A 17,776-nucleotide genomic window follows, 5' to 3' on the forward strand; every position below is an offset into this window, starting at 1 on the left:
GGTCCTAAATACTCATTGTGACGTGTACCTATACAGTATACTCAAAACGATCTTACACTTAGGGGCATATTCAAAAGGAGCTTTCGCCGAATTAACAGCACTTTATTGCAGCCAAAGTTGTGATAAATTTACCCCACCTTTCACAAGCAGGTGCTAACAGCCCACAACACAAGATTTACCGCGATAGCAGCCGCAAAAATCATTGCCACAGAGGACCCCTGCAACTTTCGCTAATGAGATGCAGAGTAGACATTCCCGTGCACAAAGCCGCAACAACACCACACCTCAACATTCACAATGACCAGACAGATCGGCAATAAAAACACAAAATATGCGATAAGGCACGTTAGCAGCAGGAAATTTACACCTGCTCTGACCTGGGGTAAAGTCGGATGGCAGCCTGCATCACAGTAGGGAGCCCAGCCCAAGGCCTCATCCGAAGGGCAACACATGCCATGGAGCAACTGAACATGCAGCCCGGACACCCAAGAGGGACACAACACCCACCCGGCACACACCCCCGGACCATCACAGAGGCAGTGCAGACAAAGGCAGTGGCCCCCAGGAAACACTTGCCTCACAGGCACAACATATGTCAACAGGCTTAAAGGGACAACCAATCTACGCATCCTGGCCGACCTCACCCAACAGGCCAACGGCACCAACACAGAGAACAAACATCCCACCCCACACCAAGTTGCTGGTTGTACTGCACCTGTTGGCCCCTGGCACACCCCAACCAACACCCACCAGAGTTGGCAGAGTCTTACAGCCAGCCACATCCAAGTCCTCCACACCTGTCCTGGACATCACCATCACCCTGGCACCCCATGCCCCGTATGGCCAACACAATGCGCAGGAACCGATGGAGACCTAGCAAGGACCATATGCTATAGCCGGATGCACGCACGTTTTGGGGGAAATTCACTGCACACATGTCTCACCTGTGCCCCCTGGTTACATGGCACACAATCAGCACAACAGGACACACACATCACACATCAATGTGCAGGCAACATCGGAACACCGTAGGACCTACACCAATGTCGCCTCCAAATACACAGCCAGTGTGCATGTTCCCTTCTCCTTGTGATAGTCCATCAGCAACCATCCTTCCCAGGATGGGACAAAAAGAAATGTCCAGCCCCTTGGCAAGTTCCCAATTAACACCCCACTCACCTCAACTCCACAACCATGCAATCCACAACTCTGGCAATGCACATGTCACAAGTTCACAACCAACAGGCACAACAACATGCCCACCCACCAGACACAATAGAACAACTTATAATGGTACCTGGGAAAGTCGTGAACATGACCAATCAACGGCATGACACCTCAGCCACACAACAGACGAATTTGAGGAGAGGAGGCAACCAGGCATGTGTCAAGGATGCAGTAGAACCATGATTGGGAAAGTACACAATGCCAAAAGGGGGAGCGAAGTGCTGGACAGACCTCAGCATACAGAACACACCCTTATCCACGTGGACATACACCTCTGGTGTATGAAGTGTAGTGGACAGTGGACCCAACCAAGCACCCCAGCCAGTTGGGGTCCTTGCGCACATGTTGCCTGCTACGCCCACCCGTAAGTGTGAGCAGAGTGGGATGGCCCGGCATACGCCAGGCCAGCATAGGGGTGTGAATAAAAAGCACATGGCCCTGGGCGTGGTCCTCTTCTGCAAAGCCCAATGTCTCTGCCAGGGCAGCGGCTCCCCCACAAGGCCGAGGCCATCCTCGTTAGTGGAGTTGCCTGAGATCCTGTGCGACTGCCATACCCAGTCCAGCTGGCCATGAACAATTCAGGGCCAAGCCTACGCAGCCAGATCACACTGATCTGCATCAGACACCTGCGTGTGTCATGGTGGGCCCACCACGTGCCTGTGTAAGCTCCTAGCCCACATCCCAGCTAGCCTTTCAGACTACCGCTGTCCCCCGATGCTGGCTCACATTACTCCTTACTCATTGACATATTCTACTGGCGTCCTCTGTGGCCCAGTGGGTCCCATATGTGAAACTGTGTCCTGGCCCCTGAATGGCAATTACTCCAAATCTGGGTCAACGGCCACAGCAACAGACTCCCTTTGATCTGTGAGGCATAGTTCCATATGCGCATCTTTCGACATGTGGTGGCACTAACCCTGTTCAACGCCATCCGGTGACACATGGATGAGGGACCAGGACAACCCTGCGGACCAGTAGGTCTCACATCCAGCACCTAGTTGCGATTCACGGATGGCAGACTCCACACCAGTGTTCGCACGGAGCGGAGTAAGAGGAAGATGTGACTCAGCCCGAATGAAAGCCGAGTCACAATCACGGAGGTGACCGAATATGTGGTGCCACTGAACCTGAGCTACACTGGCCGGTGGGGCCACCAACCTATGCCAGCGATACTCGGTGAATGGCCTGTGCTGACCGCTGCCTCGTGCCTACACTGCTCATGGCCTAGGCTGCGTTTAAGTAGGTTCAAGATTTGGTACTGAATATCGAGTATGCAAAGGCAGATTACATATCATTGTACGCAAGGAGAGGCGTGAGAGGTTGATGCCTTGCATCTTTGCGGAGAGAAAAGGGTCGTTGTTATGGAGGTGTTCGTACACTACCGACAACTACCCTTTTGTCACTTCTGCTGTACATCTCAAGCCAGTCTACACTGTGGTCCAGTAGGTCACAGAGTCATGATTCAGCAATGGCGGAGTTCATATCAGTGTACTGGTATCATCGCAGACTGGTCCCTCACTCAATACCACTAAGTCTGTTCCCCAACATTCATGGACACTCTCTGATCGAACTGTGGTGGCGTCTGAGCCTATGGACTCAGGGGTAGATTTCATCCTCACACATCTGATATGGAACTGGTGGTGGCCAGAGGGCTGCCGTATTCCATTCCTTCATTTGCTACTTCCGGATAAAATCAGATCTTTCGGCGTCTTGCCCTAGAGGACACCGTGCACTGTCCCAAAACACTCCGAAACATACACTTCAGACAGTGATAGTGTCCCGCTCAGGTTGTATGGCCCATCTGACTGCACCTCAATTCACCGTCCCGTAGCTGGGTGCCTGTGCCAGCCGTAGTGCATCCGGGCCATCAACTAGGTGCCGGTCCTGTCCGGGACCCCTTCTCAGGAGACATTGGCTGGCCCCCGAGGTGTAGGCCTTGGGGTTATCAAAGCCATTTTCTCCGGCTCACTCCATGTTGCTCAGCAGTTGACTTTGTATTGCATGTGTGTTCTGTTTCCTTTGCTCTGGTGTCCAATGTTTAAGTGGTTGCCACCACCAGACATTCCGTGCGGAAAGGCTTACACTCATCCCACACACATTCAGCACAGGGGCCACTGTACATGTTGCCCAGCCAATAAAGGGGCCTGGTACATGTGCCAGTAGCCAGTTCAACATGGTATCTGTGTGTGTCCCTTTGGTCTTGTAGTATGCATGTGGGCCCTGGGCCCTACAACATTACATTGTGCGGTTTACATCGGATGCAGACATGTCACCGCAGGCAGCGGGTTGGAGCTTGGACATGTAGCTTTGTCATCACCAACTCAATTCGTAAGGGGAATGGCCAGGGCCGGCGTACGCACAGCCAACATGGGTGTGTGACTGCTATTTGTGCACCCCTGGGTGTGGTTCTGTGCTGTGAATGTGCATGTGTCTCTATGGCAGTGTGGGTCTCCTCAGTGGGGTGTGGGTAGGCCCTGAAGGGTGATAGACCCTTACGTATGCGTCCTGGTTCGCATTCCATGGGTTCGGCCACCACACCTGTTGGACCACCTCCTTTTGGCGTGCTGACACATGGCATTGGGGTGCCATGTGTGGCTAGGTGAAGTGTTGTGAGCCAGCTGTGCTTGCAGGTGCTTCCTGCTGTGTGGTATGTTGCAGGCTCTGTGTTCACCCCTGAGTTGCTTGGCTGGCCGGGTCCTGGTGGGGGGTTGAATGAGATATCCATGGGCTGTTGTAGGGCGTTGTGTTGATGTTGTGGTGGACCTTTCCGGCATCACTGATGTGTTTTTTGCTCTGCTGGAGGTGTTGTGTGCCCCTCTGTGATGTGAAGGGGAGGTGTGTGAGGCATTCGTGTTGACATATGTGTTGGCGCATTGTGCTGGTTTGCATGCAGACTGACTGTACATTGTGACTGTTTGGGGGTGTTGGATTCTTCTGCTGGACAGTGTACATTTGGACTACATGGCGGATGTGAGCTCACACGCGTAGATTTCCATTTCACTGTTTCCGGCACTGTCAGATGTAGTGGGCAAGTTTCTGTGCATGGGCAGAGCAAATTGTGTCTTCTGGTCTGCTGTGTCAACTATGCGCATTTTTCCATGTTGTCGTCAATATGGGTGTGCGGTTCATGCTATGTGGGTGAGCTGTAGTGTACCAAGGGGATCTGGGACATGATCCTGGGTGTTTGTAGGTGTGCAGTGTGCTACGCCTCGTTGTGCATGTATGCCATTGTGCCCATCTCCCCCAGTCCACCCAGTCCCTGTTCATGGCACTCCATGTTGATATTATGTCAGGTCCTCTCGAGCTCTGTTCGTACTCCGTACTCCTTGCACCGTCTCCACACTAATAACTGTGGCCTAGGTTTCCTCCAACTCCTCCAGGGGCGCTGGACTGCCACCTCCTGTCGCCGTTGCTGCCTTCCTGTTGGCAGGTGGTTGGTGCCTCGTTTAGGTAGTCACATCATGCTGGCACCTATTGGCCTCCTGGATTGGCCTCCTCAGCACTCCAACTGCAATCCAGGTGGTTTGCTAGTGCTGGTAGTGTAATGTCACCTCCGTGACACTGGTCTTGTTTTCCTGCGGTTTGCAACCCGTTTTCCTCTCCCTCTTCTCCTTGACCTTCCGCTACCACATTTTTCCTTGCTGGTAGTCTGTGTGCATCCATGTTGCTATGTGCTTTGGCTTGTTTCTGGTGTATTTTTTCTCGGGTTTTTTATGGTCCCACCAGACGCATGAGATTTGCAGGCCTGTGGCAGATTATTGACAATAATTATTGTACCGCGTTTGTCCTCATCGCATTTTTTTTAGCATTCGAGTATCGCATTTTAGTGGCATGGCATTGATTTTCCACACAGACATTGTAGTGTAGTTCCTATATTCCCAATAGGCTCTGTGTATTGGAATAACATATCCTATAGATGTGACGTAGGAGTCGGACTGAGGTCTACTAGGTCTCTATCGAATATATTAGACTTAATTGTGAGTGCCAGCTAGCTCAGAGGTCACTAGAAACTTTCTCGAATTCACAAGAAGGGATTAGTTTCAACTTTGTTTCCCCAAGATAAAACTGATCTTCAGAGTCGTGGAAACAATTGATAGATATTTCACTCAGTCAATCATGCATGCTTCTTTCACTAGAGGTGCAGAGAAATAGATAGAGGGGTGTTTTCAATAAAAGGTTTTATTGAACAGTCTTCCTTCTCAAGCAAAAGAAATGAACTGCTACAATCGTAAAACTGGTTGTAAAATATAATACATACAGTATAAAGAGTAGAATAAAATAATACTGTAAGAGCATTGTATAGTTCCTAAACCATAGAGAAATACATACATAAATAACAGAGGCTAAAAGTACTCAACTGGTGCTTCTAAAATACGCCTATCCCAATGTACCTAACCTAAGATTAGTACGAGGGAAGAAGTAAGTGAGGTGTAGCATAAATATAGTATTCTTTTGCCAAGAATCTGTCCAAGATTTCTCTTAGGGTCTAATCAGCTCCGTACCTTAGTTTGGAATGAAGAAGGCCAGTCTCGGGACTCGATTTTCCAACAACCCGCAAGGGTAGCTTGGAAACACTGGAACTGGATTTCTCAGCAGGAGAAAAGACAGCATCTCTCTCAGTGTGTCTGCTGGAGAGTCGGCTTCCTTCGGCACTTGCAGTAGCAGGGCACGTCGGGCAAGTAGATAGTCGAACTGCTTCAAACCACCGTGTGTTTTCTAAGGCAAGTGTGGGCATATTTATACCTTGAAGTTGCCAAGATTGACGTAAAGGTGGACATAATAACGTCATTAAAGACTCTCGGTTCTTTGAAAACTCCATGAGTTCTTGGACAAGTCAGTTCTCGAGCAAGGGAAAGTCCCTAGCTGCTGAAGCCGAGTTTTCCAAGAAATCGTTGTAGATTTTCGGAACTAGTGGAAGTAGCCTGGCTGTATTTAGACTGCATGAGCTATGTCTAAATATGGTTATGATTTTTATGGCTATATAAGGATATAGTGATTTATACCTATATAAGGGCATGAATCAGGAAATTTACAATAGTGTCCTAAAATTGTTTACAACAACATTTGCTGCGTTATCTGGTGCCTATTGCATGCTACCGCCTTGTTGTGAATTCCATGTTGACACGGGGTTATCTTCCAGCGATAGGCTGCGATGTTGAAAGTTGCATTGCGCTACTCTTGCAGTAGTTATCACACATTCTTGTGAATATACCCCTTGGTCTCTGGGCTGATTAGTACATATTTAACCCCTCTCTTAAATCAAGTGCTTAACCGAGAAAAATACCCGCTGGTATGGAAAACAGCCTGCATAAGACTCATTTTAAATAAACCTACTCTGTACCCCACGGACGTGAAGAATTTTTGACCCAACTCCTGTCTGCCAGTAACAGCAAAAATCCTCGAGAAGGTGATAAATCAGGAGCTAATGCGATATCTAGACACTAATAACTGTCAAGATTTTAGCCAGCATGGCTTCTGGTCATGTCACTCGACCGAGATCGCCCTGATGGCCTGAAATTGGCAGACAGGTGGATGGAGGGGGCAAAGTCAACCTCATTCTTTTAGACCTCTCAGCTGCATTTGACACAGTGAAACACACAATGTTAGTAAGGCATCTGAGGGCCGTGGGGACTGGGGAACTGGCTCTGTCCCTACTCTCTTCCTTCCAGGCCTCTAGGCAGCAAGTAATACATTGGGATAATATGCAATCCAGAGCTTTTTGCATACTCTGGGATGTGCCACATGGGTCTGCGCTATCACCCACACTGTTCAATGTATACGTTGCTTCACTTGCTGCACTTCTAAAAGAGTATGGTTTCTCATTAGTTTCTTATGCTGACAATTCGATTTTGTCATCTCCGTATCCACACAGTATGAGGCCAGTGCTGTCGAATTCCATGCATGATTGACCCATATCATGAGCTGGATGAGTCATAACTATCTTAAGATCAATACCGATAAAACCGAGGTGATGAAATTTGGCAGCAGACCGTCCTTATGGAACTCCACATGGTGGCCGGCAGAGGCAGGGAACTGTCTGTTTCCATCCAATAAATTCAAGAACCTTGGGGTCATTTTTGATGACCAGCTTACCTTTTCAGCCCAGATCAATAGCGTGACCTCTTCCTATTTCTTCATATTGAAGCTTCTCAGGCAGATATTCCCTTTTATCCCGCAGGATTGAAGGAAATCTATGGTAGATGCCCTCGTCCTCTAGCGGCTTGATTACTGCAATGCTCTATATATAGGCATTGATTAAGCCCAGAAGCTAAAACTACAATCTATACAAAATGCTGCTGCTCAGTTACTGCTAAACATACCTAAAGGACACCCTACTTCTGCAGCTATTAGGTAACTGAACTAGCTCCTGATCCAGCAAAGGTCAGAGTTCAAGGCCCTGTGCCTTATTCATAGGACCTTGTTTGGCTGAGGGCCTGCTGACTTTGGGAATCTTTTCTCCTGGTATTCCGCTACCAGAAACCTTAAATCCACAGATGCCGGTTTCATTTCCACTCCTAGGATTCGCAAAGCCAGATGAGGAGGTAGAAGTCTGTCTCACTGTGCAGCCAAACTCTGGAACCAGCTGCCGATTTCCTTGAGTTTAATGTCCAAAAGGCTTCATTTCAGGAAGGCACTAAAAACACGGCTGTTTCCACCTCTTTAAAACTTAGTCATAGCCATCTATAAAACCACATCCTATCATATCCTATCCTACCAAATTTTGCTTACCCGTGAGTTACAAAAAAACAGCCTCACCTCACCTGCTGCAGGTATAACGGGATTCCATCTTTCTTAAAGGATTACACTTAAAGTATAATTAAAGGTATCTGCTTGTGCTACATGTCTTTAGGGCTTTATAAGGCTTGTCAGACCCGCAGATATTTTGTTGTGTTGTAATGGTTGTATTTGGGGAATGTATATGCTCAAGTCTTAAAAAACTGTCCCTTAGACACCCTATTATTTCCTGTGACTATTAGAGTTAGCCTGAACTGGCAAAAAAAGAAAAGCATCAAATGATGGTACAATATGATCTTTCGGCTAAAGCTGAAGTAAAACTAATACAGGCAGCATCTGATGGGGTGAAATTTGACAAAGCACAGCACAATTATGCCCTGGCTAATGCCACTGAGAAGTTGGCTGCTTGGAAGCTAGACTGCTATGACTATAGCGAGTGGGTAGATCATCTCCTCACTATCTGAGTTAAGCAAAAAATCAACGCAGTGGGAAATTTTAGAACCTAGGGGCAAAATTGAGGCATTGTTGGGGATCCTGAGGCTACGGGAGAGCTTTCTGGGGGTATTATCAAGAACATAACAGAGGAGAGGATCTAGGGGGTGGAGAGACAACCCTGTTTCTGAAATGTAAAGAATTACTCAATCCCCCCTACATGGCAAGAAATTCAGACAGCCTTAAAAAACTACCCTCAGGGAAAGTGGTTGGTGTGGACAAGATTCACATTGAGTTTTAAATAGTGTTCATCACACAGCTAGAGGGATTCTTGACAGATTTCTGACCTCCTGTTTTTGATGGGTGATGGACTTCATTTTTGCTGGTTTAGTGTCTCTGTGCATTCTTTCATTGTTATTCAGTGCTAAAGAGCAAGTGCTCTTAATGAAAATTGTATCATGATTGGTTTTCCGTGATTGGTATATTTGATTTACTTTTTAAGTCGCTAGCACAGTGCACTGGGTGTGTGCCCAGGGCCTGTAAACGAAATGCTACAAGTGGGCGTGCACATTAGTTGTGCCACCCACACAGGTAGTCTTTCACAGGTGTCTCAGACCTGCCACTGTCTGCGCGCAGTTTTTACTTCCATGTCGACCTGGCAAGTGCTCCCACTTGCCAGGCACTAATCCTCACTTTTCTTATAAATAAGTCACACCTGAGTTAGGCCCAAGGTAGCCCCCCATGGGGAGGGTACAATGTAAGTGAAAGATAGGACATGTAGTAGTGTGTGTTACATGTCCTGGTAGTAAAATACTGTGTATTTCTCTACTCAATGGTTATCTTTACCATAGGTTATAAATGGAGCTGCCTTGTAACATTTTACATGTGTAACTTTCAATTGGGAAAAGATAGAGAAATATAGTTTAGACTCTCTGAACTCAGAATTTGATAAACCATCTTTTAGTAAAGGTTTTTTTTTAATTGTGTGCTTGAAAATGCCACTTACTGAAAGTCGGGATTTTCTTACTTAACCATCCTGTGTGCATCAGCCTGTTTGTGTATTCACTGTCTGGTTTTGGAGTGACAGGAGCTGGGGATGGGCATTCACACTAGACAGTCACAAAGGGGGCTGATGGGTGTCCTGCCATTCCTGGGTGACTCATAGCCAGGCTGAATAGATCTTTCCTGCATCTAGAGTGGTGGGAGCAGTTTATACTAGCACCTGAATAGAACGCGCCTGCTCTGCACAACGCTGTCTCCACCTCCTGTGGTGAAGCAGGACCAGAGAGGACCAAACGTTTTTTTACTGAGCTTAAAGACATTCTGCCTAAAACGTCAAAGGGAAAATTGGTATAAATATTGAGGGTCCTGACCAGAGAACTTTAGAACTCATTTGGACTAAGGAACCTGCCAAGAAGAAGAGCCGGAGAAGCTGTGATGAGTAACTACCACTTGGATGTGTTGGCCTACAGTCGCTGATTCTGTCTTGGGCAGTTAAATGACAAGACTGGACTTTCTGCAACCTATTTTCCTGAGTTTCTCCAAGGGCATGAGGTAGAGCCTGCCCTGTTCAAGAAGTCTCAGGAACAGCAAAGAATTCAAGATCGTTTGCTATCAGCACTAGGAACTGGGTGTTTTGTGCGGCAACAGAAGAAAAACCACTTTGACACAGTCACTGATGCCTCTGCTTGCTCTGTGACTTGAAAGCAACGCAGAGAGCATTGTCCCACTTCCCATCACACACCTGTTCTCACCGACATCGCTCCACGATGCATTCACCAAGCTGCTGCTTGAACCATGACCTGTGGGCACTGCACTTCTCATCACTTTGCTTCACTTTGCCACCCTGGTATCACCGATGGTCCACACCAATATCGAGTCAGCTGCCTGCCCCAGGGATTGGGGATACTGCTCGTCAGGTACATGAAGCATCATCCTGAGAGTGACAGATGCCATCACAGAGCCGCTCCCTGCACTGTCACCTGCGGGCACTGCAAGTTGCAATATCCTATTTCGCATCACTTCCCTGTTGCTATATAAGCCAGCGCACATGATTTTACCTTCAGGGAGTGTGATCTGCAACACATGTGTACTTCAAGTGCCTGAGTACTCTTGCACCGACTTCCAGAACTAACGACGACTCATCAGAGTTCACCGCGCGGTACACGACGCCCTGCATTTCCCAGGAACTGTTTGCGGGACTACCGTGCACAGTAGCTGGCCCTCTACACCACGGTTAGCCTGAATTGCTGGATTTGTTTGTGTATGATGCCATAATATCCCTGGATGGTGCTATCGACTTCAAGGAACTGTATTTTACGTCTATTTTTGCAATATTTATATCTTGATTACTGTATGTTGGCTTTTTATTGTTTTGGTATTGCTTTACACAGATGAATAGTGACTATTTTCCTAAAGCTGTTGTAGTGTCCTTTTGTGGTGCTTTCACTATATTATTGTATGTTATGTGCAAATGCTTTACACTTTGCTTCTAAGAAAAGCCTGACGGCTCGTGCCAAGCTATCAAGGGAGTGAGAAGGAATTTCTTTATGGTTGTATCATTTTTTATTGTTTTAAGGAGAAATGTACAAAATATTTTGCTTACATCCAATGGTCTGATGATGAAGGGGGAAGGGAGGTTGGATAGTAGGAAGGAGTAGGAAAGAGAAAGATAACAGTTGTATTTTATTAACAAAAGATTATCAAGGGAACTCAATAAACAAAACATGCCATGCACATCTGTAGTAATGCGGTGTCAGTTTCTGTCCCAGCCCCACCATACAGCAATTTAGGTTTCAGTCTGTGTACCAGCATTTGCTAGCTGTGAGCAACAGGACCTGTGAGTATATTGGACAAAAGAGTTCCTGAAAGGTGTTGGATAAGTACTTTAAACAGGGCCCCCAATTTTCTCGTACCTGGGTCGGGATTGATTTACAAATAGTGTAATTTTTTCCATACTTAACAAATCCCAGAGTTTGTGTATCCATTCTGTGGGTGTGGTATCAGTTCCCCATCTTGGTAGCAGGACTTGCTTCTCTAAGCACAGTGCCAAGGTGATGGCCCTCCCACTAGGTGAATGTAGTGGGTCTGTTAATGCGTTAGGAAGCCCCAATAAAATATAACTAGGGAAATGGGGTAGCTCGGCGACGAACATTTGTTCAACCTCTGTGAACACCTCTGACCAGTAGTGGTGCTGTTTGGGGCATGCAACAGCAGTTGGGAGAGTGTACCAGAGTTGGCGCAATGACACTAGCACCTATCATTAACCCTGGACAAATTACTACGCTATGCTCGCGTACTTTGCGAAGTTTGCGCTACTTCGCACTACGCGAACTGGACGTGCTTGCTCGCGGTCCTCAACGTCAAGTTGGTGACCACAATCAAGCAAAAGGACATCCCAGCGAGACTTTTTTCTCATTCGCGATCAGCAACATCAAGTTGCCGATCGCGAGTATGGAAATTAAACCTCGTGGTGGAATTCTCAATGCGGGGAGGTCAGGTTTCTCATTGCAAATGGTCGCGTATGCTCGCGACCGCTCGCGGTGAGAAACTACCAGTTCGCATTGAGAAAGCTGCTGCTCGAGTAAAAATCTACTCGAGCGGCAGAAAACTACAGCTCGCAATGTGCAAGATGCAGTTTTGAATGATTGCACAGTGCCGGTTGCTAGTCCGCCCTGTACAATTATTGAAAACTGCATCTTGCACAGTGCAAAGAGGGTACAACGCAGTTCGCGTAATGCTACGTGTAGCTCGTGTAGTGCGAATTGCACTTTGCGTAGCTTCGCGTAGTGCTACTTCGTAAACTACGCCTAGCCATACCTATCATCTCTTCCCCTCTTCTACCTAGCCAGATGGGCCGGTGTGTAGTACTAATAATGCACTAGTTTAAGGATTGTTTCCCTTCCCGAGGCGCTACAGGCTGACGTGTGAGCCTGATGCAGAATTTCCATCCATTCCTTATCTATGAATATGCATTCACACTCTGTCTCCCACAGTGTTGTGGTTGGTGAGAGCAGGAGATGAGCAGAGGAATTCAAAAAGGTGTAGCTGTCTGACAGCAAGTGTCAATCATCTCTCTTTGACAAGAGCCAGAGTTCAAATGGAGTAAGTGGCCTGCTTGCCTGAGGTAGCATCAACGGTTGGGTCATCCAATGGTGAACTGCTGCGTACCGCCATTGTTCAGAGTCTGGGAGCCCAAAGTTCTGCTGGATCCTTGGGAAGTCTAACAGACCATGTTCATCAAAGAAATCTCCAATGTGTTGTCCATTGGCTTCTTACCACCGGTAGTATGTTGGTCTATGCATTGCTGGTGGGAAGTCTGCATTTCCCATAATAAGGGGGAGACTGGAGTGGAGAGGTGCTTAGAAATGCACTGTTTGTCCCAGACCCCAACCGTGGTCCTGACCACTGGGGAAATTTACACTCCTGGTGGGTGACGGGAGCCATTGTATCTTCCATATATAGATTCCTGCTACCACCTTATCCAGAAAGCACTAGTGCTTCTCCGTGAGTGGACGTTGCCCTTCCACTAGGAAACACAGCGGAGCCGCCTGGTGATGACGCACTAGAAGGGGAACACCCAAACCACCCTTACTCACTGGGAGATATGTATGCTCTGTAGCCATTCGAAGCTCTCCTACTGTCACATATAAAGGACTCAAAGGAAGATTGGAGATACTTAATCATGGAGGGGCAGTTGTAGTGGCATCACCTGTATGAGGTTAAGAATCTTGGGCAGGGGGGACATTTTTATGGCTGCTATTCGTCCTGACCAAGGACTGGATAAGAGAGTGCACTGTGGCTAGCAGTGTGGTATACTTATGTGACAGGGACTTATCAATAGTGGAGACTAATTGAATGCCCAAGTAAAATATTCCTTGTGTGGCCATTGTGAAGGGGAACATCTTTGATAGGTGTGCTTGCTTGTCTCGCAAGATAGTGAGATAAAGGGCTTGGGATTTGGCGGCTTTCATATTGAACCCTGATGCCTCCCCAAATGCTGTGAGTTCCTCCAGCAGTGGGGGCAACGGCTGGAATGGTTTGGTGATGCCAGCAACACGCCTTCTGCGTATAATGCAATCTTATGTGCTTGACGACCCATCCAAATCCCTTTAATAAGCGGGTGCCTCTGGATGCGTTCCACCAGCGGTTCCAAATATATACCGCGAACAGGAGTGGGGAAAGAGGGTACTCCTTTCGTGTACCCCTTGTAATTGGGAATGCGGGAGATAGTGAGTTATTAATGCATAGTGGGGCTATCGGTTCTGCATAGCTGACCCAGATCCATTGGTGAAAGGGTGGGCCCAGGAACACAGGCTCCAGCACAAACCACAGGAAGGGCCAATGCACCCAGTCAAATGCTTTTTCAGCATCTATTGATAAAGAACAGTGACAAGACAATTTTATGAAATGACATTTTAAACATTGTAATAGGGTGTGTTTGAACTATTTAAGATGATTTTATGAAATGTTTTATAGGTTTTATTTGTCTGCTTTTGTGATTTTACACGACTAAAATTGCATGAAGCTCTTTTTGACTTAGACTTTGATAAGAACAGTGTGGGTGTTTGTGAGCTGTTAGTTTTGTCTATTAGGTAAAAGAGGCGCTTTGTCTTGTCCCTGTATGTGTGTCAAGTTATGAAGCTGGTCGGAATCTACAAATCCAGGCATGTACCGTCCCACTCTGCTGGCAAGAACCCCCATAAATATTTTTGCATCCACATTGATCAGTGATAAGGGGAGGTAGGAGGCGCTTTTTGCCAAGGGTCCTATCCCAGTTTTGGTAGCACTGTTATAATGGCCATTTTCATTGTCTCTGTGAGGGCACCAGTGGAACTTAAGGAATTGTATAGCCAGACCAGCACGAGAGATGATTGCTCTGCAAATATTTATCAAAAGGCAGCTAGGAACTCATCTTGCCGAGGAGCCTTATCCACTTGGAGTGTCCCTATTGCCTCAAGGACTTCCCTCGTAGTTACGTCTGCCTTTAGGGGCGCTGCTATGGGTTCTGATAGTTTTGGTAGGCATCCCACATTGTCAATATTGATATGTGTGGTGTATCATTGGTAGCAAGGTAGTCCATGATTACTCCCTTAACTTCTTTAATGGTGGGATTGTACAAAAACAGGTTAGGGTTAAGGTGCCACATCCTGGAACCCTGACTATTACTGTGAAGGTGCAGTGTAAGCAAGATGGGAGAGTGATCTGAGATGGAAGCAACCTCAATGTCTGCCTGTGTCTCCTCCGGTAGTAGGGAGGCAGAGACTAGGGAGTAGTTGATTCGGGCATAGGACGGGTGTGCAGTTCAGAAGAAAGAATAAGCCTTTGTTGAAGGCATAGTGCTCACCAGGCATGGACCAACCCCGCATCAGTGAGCCACCGGAGTAGATGCAGGGTGAGTGCTCCCGTCGGGACGGCCCTCTGAGGGGTCTGATCGAAGGAGGCACCTGGAACCAGGTTGAAATCCCCCCCCATCAGGACCTTAATATCTTGTGTGGTGAGAATCTTCCCAATCGCCTGCTGGATAAAGGGTTCCTGGTGGTCATTGCGTGCAAAGCGGCATGCAACTTTGAAGTGTATTGGTGAAGGGAGATTTGCACAGGTAGAATGCAGCCCGCAATTTCAGATTCTATTTGAAGGACATGGCCTTGAAAGTTTACAGATACTAGGATGGGGGAGACTCAACACTTGAATTTGGGGTCACGGCACTGAGGCGCAGCAACCCCCAGGAGGCCCACGATCCGCGCTGTTCGCCCCCACCGCCGCAACACTCACGCGGCCGCTGAGAGGGGCTGAGGCAGGACTACAGATCCCAGCGACCCCTGCCTGACGGGGACGCCGCCGGATAGGAGACACTTCCGGTCGCAGGCGTACAAACGCCAGCGCTACCCCCGGCAGAGCGGGAGACTCAACACTTGAATTTGGGGTCACGGCACTGAGGCACTGAGGCGCAGCAACCCCCAGGAGGCCCACGATCCGCACTGTTCACCCCTGCTGCCACAACACTCACGCGGCCGCTGAGAGGGGCTGAGGCAGGACTACAGATCCCAGCGACCCCTGCCTGACGGGGCCGCCGCCGGATAGGAGACACTTCCGTTCGCAGGCGTACAAACGCCAGCGCTTCCCCCGGCAGAGCGGGAGACTCAACACTTTAATTTGGGGTCACGGCACTGAGGCACTGAGGCACAGCAACCCCCAGGAGGCCCACGATCCGCGCTGTTCACCCCCACCGCCGCAACACTCACGCGGCCGCTGAGAGGGGCTGAGGCAGGACTACAGATCCCAGCGACCCCTGCCTGACAGGGACGCCGCTGGATAGGAGACACTTCCGGTTGCAGGTGTACAAACCCCAGCGCTTCCCCCGGCAGAGCGGGAGACTCAACGCTTGAATTTGGGGTCACGGCACTGAGGCACTGAGGCGCAGCAACCCCCAGGAGGCCCACGATCCGCGCTGTTCGCCCCCGTCGCCGCAACACTCACGCGGCCGCTGTGAGGGGCTGAGGCAGGACTACAGATCCTAGCGACCCCTGCCTGATGGGGATGCCGCCGGATAGGAGACACTTCCGGTCGCAGGCGTACAAACGCCATCGCTTCCCCCGGCAGAGTGGGAGACTCAACACTTGAATTTGGGGTCATGGCACTAAGGCACTGAGGCGCAGCAACCCCCAGGAGGCCCACGATCCGCGCTGTTCGCCCCCGCCGCCGCAACACTCACGCGGCCGTTGAGAGGGGCTGAGGCATGACTACAGATCCCAGCGACCCCTGCCTGACGGGGCGGCCGCCGGATAGGAGACACTTCGGGTCACAGGCGTTCAAACGCCAGCGCTTCCCCCTGCGTCGCGGGACGCGCTCGGGCTGCGCACGAGCTGAGCCCGGGCAGAGGGCGGGCTGTCTGTGGCCGTCCGGGGCTGGACGAGGCTGGGCTGGGCCATATCCCTGACATCTACTTTGTGATAAACAACCGGTGAGTGCCCTCATATTTTGTTTTGGGCTTATACCCCCATCTGCTGCATAATATGGGGAAGAATGGTGCAATAGCTACTGCGACCAATTTGATTGCCATTGACACCGCACTGGAGCATGCTATGACTTTGGTAAGCAATGAAATTCAGATGGCAAAGAGGAGATTGTCTGTGGGTCCCACTAAACAATTAGGTATAGACGTACATGATACCTCTGACACCAGCAGTGCCCAATCATTGTCCCGCACGGTAACTGTACATGCACCTCAGACAGTAATGGGAGAAACTTCCTTGGACCTGGAAGGACCGGATCTGACTAGCCCGGTTATGCATGTTAAAGCTGATCTAAGCCAAATTGATCACCTACCCACAGTGAATGTACCCGACACGCCTGACCCAGATATATGTGGAACCAAAAAGAAGAGGAAGGCATCAAAACAGCCCTGTCCAAAACCTAAAAGAAAGCAGCCATCTCGCTTGAAACCCCAATGTGCAACCTTAAATAGATGGCTTGAGAGTAATTCAACTATTATTGATCCTACTATTGTTTCTGAACCTTCCACAGATCAAATTCCAACTGACAATATATGTAGTAATAGTACTGTTCCAATCATTGTACTCGAGGAGGATACACACTGTAATTCTAAGGAATCACAATTTACACAAACTGGTTTTTCAGACTTTATATTGGGGGATACTGCAATCGATATTATTGTTGATACAGTTTGCAATCATATCAAAGGGTTGATAGATTCAAGTTTTGACAGGTTGTGGAACCGATTAGATCGATTGGAAAGTTTAAACCTGAAACCTCCACCACCACAAAAGGTAAATAATGTATATACCAATCCTGCTAACATCTCGAGAACCTATATGCCTGGAAAACAACTATCCATCCCTCCACCCTTAGTACCTAAAGCTGTAGTTCCCAAGCCATCAGAGACATAAATGCCTACCCCTGCACCCTTAGCAACTCAAGTAGCAAAACCTTTGTCAGTTACCACTGATCGCAATAGACCTACATGCCCTGGCATACCATGCAACCCCAATTTAAACCCCACCGACAGTAGGTCGTTAGATAATCCCAGTACAACTGCGGCTGCGGATAAAGGGCCTGACGAACCTAATAAAGATATTTTGAATCTGCCACCTCCATCATGCTCATACGTTCTAGTTCTTGCAGGGGTCCCTCCCCTACAGAAAAATAAATCTGAGTCTTGGGTTCAGCTGAGAAACAAATGTATGGATTGGTTGGCTAAACACAAGAGGTTTAAAAGGCCTGACATGAGTGAAATCCTAATGGTCCGTAGGGTGAGCTGGGTAGGACTCACACCAAAAACTATCAAAGGGGACTGTATTGTCATTTTTCACACCCAAGGAGTGTAGGATTGATACTTGGAGTCAGGGAAACTATCAATCTT

The sequence above is a fragment of the Lissotriton helveticus genome, chromosome 4_1 (genome assembly GCF_964261635.1).
Source record: "Lissotriton helveticus chromosome 4_1, aLisHel1.1, whole genome shotgun sequence".
Classification (NCBI taxonomy): domain Eukaryota; kingdom Metazoa; phylum Chordata; class Amphibia; order Caudata; family Salamandridae; genus Lissotriton; species Lissotriton helveticus.